Source organism: Arvicanthis niloticus, chromosome 7, assembly GCF_011762505.2.
Source record: "Arvicanthis niloticus isolate mArvNil1 chromosome 7, mArvNil1.pat.X, whole genome shotgun sequence".
NCBI classification, from domain to species: Eukaryota; Metazoa; Chordata; class Mammalia; order Rodentia; family Muridae; genus Arvicanthis; species Arvicanthis niloticus.
In genome coordinates this window covers 15,956,240-15,959,174 of record NC_047664.1, presented here as the reverse complement: position 1 = coordinate 15,959,174, position 2,935 = coordinate 15,956,240, and the positions used below count along the sequence as shown (strand labels likewise).

Below are 2,935 nucleotides of genomic sequence, written 5' to 3'. Positions count from 1 at the left end.
TGGAATGGCATTTTAAATCATATGACTTGGGAACATTTTATAAATGTAACATGTGTGTACAATTAGATAGATATAACAACTAATTTAAGGCTGTTTACCTAAGAATTAGCAGTGTTTAGCTGAAAGAGAGTAAAAATTGCTTTTAGTAGTTGCAGGCAATTTGCCACATTAATTTTCTATTGCTTTTGATCTTCATTTAAACACAACTAAATTCTTTGAAATCATCTTTCCTAACCCACAAGCAGAGTTCTTATGGCACCATATGCTAAAATGATTTCAAATAATGACTGGGTAATGAGAAAATCACAATTACAATAGTATTTCTCATCATTATTAATTATTACAATTCAATGAGCTAAAAGCAAATGTGGAACTATAAATAATACAACTAGTTACATAAAAGTAGAGAATAAACTCACTAAACATATTTCTTTTAATGTCAGATTTATTAAAATGTATTTTCTTTTGAAATTCTTTCATAGCATATAATCTTCAGACATGGTACTGTGGTACAGAAGAATATCTCATAGAAGTAAATACTGAGTTGTACCCATTCCCCTCCACCACTACTACCCTTTTCTTTCTCAGTCCTCTCACTATCGGTTAGACTTCTTTGTCCCACTGAGCAGTTTTACTTAGTCTTTCATGTCATATACACATGCACAATCTTTGAATTTTTATAAAATACATGGGTGCTGGAGAGATGGGGCAGGGCTTGAAAGGACTTGCTGCTGCAAGGCTGGCGAACCGCAGCCATGACGAAGGCTGATGTGAATCTGACGGTCTTCTTTCCCCTCACGGATGCCCACCTCACCTAAAAACTGCTGTAACTACAAGCAGCTTCAGAAAGAAGCCAGGGAAGCCACCAAAACCCTCAACGGGCGCATCTCTGAGTTCGTTGTGATGGCAGCAGATGCCGAGCCCTTGGAGATCATCTCTCAACTTCCTCTGCTGTGTGAAGACAAGAATGTCCCCTACATATTTGTGTGCTCCAAGAAGGCTTTAAGATGGGCCTGTGGAGTTTCCAGGCCAGTCATGGTCATCTCCTGTTCTGTTTCCATCAAAGAAGGCTCTCAGCTAAAGCAGCAGATCCAGTTTCTTCAGCAGTCTATTGAAAGGCTCTTGGTGTAGGCTGTGGTATTGGTGTAGGCTGTTGTCATGGTATAGTCTGTGGCCTCTGCACTTCTCTGTCTACTCCCATACTGTCTGTGTGTCATATTGTCTGTTAGCATGTACTGTTTCCACCCATTTTCTGTTATATTGTATTACATCTAGTTTTTGAATTTTTATTTTATTTTCGTCTTAACAGGTTTGTTTTTCACCATGTCCTCATCCTCTTCTACCATTTTTTACTCTTTCTATTTTAAAAAATGAAATGACAGCTAAGGCAGGTGAAAGGCAGAATGTCACCATTTAACAAAAGGAAAAAAAAGAAAACCAGAGGAGAAACCTAAGCCAGGGATAGTGTATACATTTATCTGCAAACTTATTCTACTGCACAGGGTAACATGACAGTAACAGTGATCCCTTGTGCCTTTGATATAAGATTTCCATAAATGTTACCATGACTGAGGAACTTTCTTTGGGTAGTTGTCCCTCCTACCCTTTAACATTTGAAGAAATTTGGTAATGTTGGATCTATGTCCAAGTGTCATTTATTAATGTCCTGTGTGTTTTTGATGTATGTAACCTTATATTCTCCTGAATATGAGGCAGTGACCGCTCAAAGGGATTCTGGGGAAATCGTGATTATTTGCCTGGAACTTACAGAAGAGAAAATGCTAACAGGAAACATCCTTTGCTTGGTAAATGGGGATTTCTTGTGGAGACATTTGACACCCATGTTGAGAGCCCTTATCCTGCTCCTCCCATCACATGGTGCAGGTGTATTGTCTCTCACATGAAGAAAGTGATAACATGTTCATTATTGAGCATACTAATAAGTAATATGTTCATATTTCATTTAAAAATGGAGCACTTGCTGCTCTACATGGACTGTTTCTAAGACCCACATAGTATCTCACAATTGGAACTCCAGTTCCAGGCAACTTCACACCTGCAAACACATGGTGCCCACACATTAATGCATAACATTTTCTTGCTCATTAAATAAGAACAAAGTATTCTTTCTCATAAAATAAACAAAATTACTAAAGTAAAATATATTTATATAAGATTAATATGGGCAATGTACATGTTTCTATAATAGGGAAAACAATATCAAAAACTAGAAAGATATACTAGCTGAATAATTTTTCATTCTTTTTAATTACACTGACACACATAATCAATTCTGAAAATTTTAGTAATATTTTTTGATATCTAATAAAACTTTCTTCCAGTATTTGAAAACTTTTGAATAAAAACTTCATTAAAACATTTTAACCCCAAAGCAAAGAAATCTAGTGCTGTTACTAGGTAGCTCAACTTTGCAGACCTTAAAAATAGAGGCCACTGCACCATGATCCAGATTGTCAGAAAGATGCAAGGACAGGCAGATACAAAGACAGGCTGATTCTTGAGTTCAAAGTCAGCCTGGGGGAGAGGTAATTTAAGTCCAGGCATAATAATAATCTCAGGGTAGGATCCCACCCAGCTAAGTTTGTTTCTTGGGTTTACAAAGGCAGACAAATGTCTGAATTTACTTGCTTGAAAACAAAGCTCAACTTATATTTTAAATATTGAAAATTGTTCCATGGTTTTAGTAGTGAACACTGCCTGGGTCAGTTATTACTAAACACGAAGCACAGGGTGAAGGCACTTTCAGAAGTGAGACAAATTTTGGTGTTTTTTAGAAGAAACTTGTGATACTTTTTGAAACTGTGAAGATATATATATACATATACATATATATATATATATATATATATATATATATATATATGTATATGTATATATATATCTTCTATGCCATATTGTGATTTTGTGTATTAAA

The 2,935-nt window shown here is 35.7% G+C and overlaps 1 pseudogene; it reads left to right on the top strand.

Moving 5' to 3' along the window:
• The first annotated feature begins 755 nt into the window (after positions 1-755).
• On the top strand, positions 756-1,131 carry LOC117712342 (NHP2-like protein 1 pseudogene; annotated as a pseudogene).
• Positions 1,132-2,935: the final 1,804 nt, after the last annotated feature.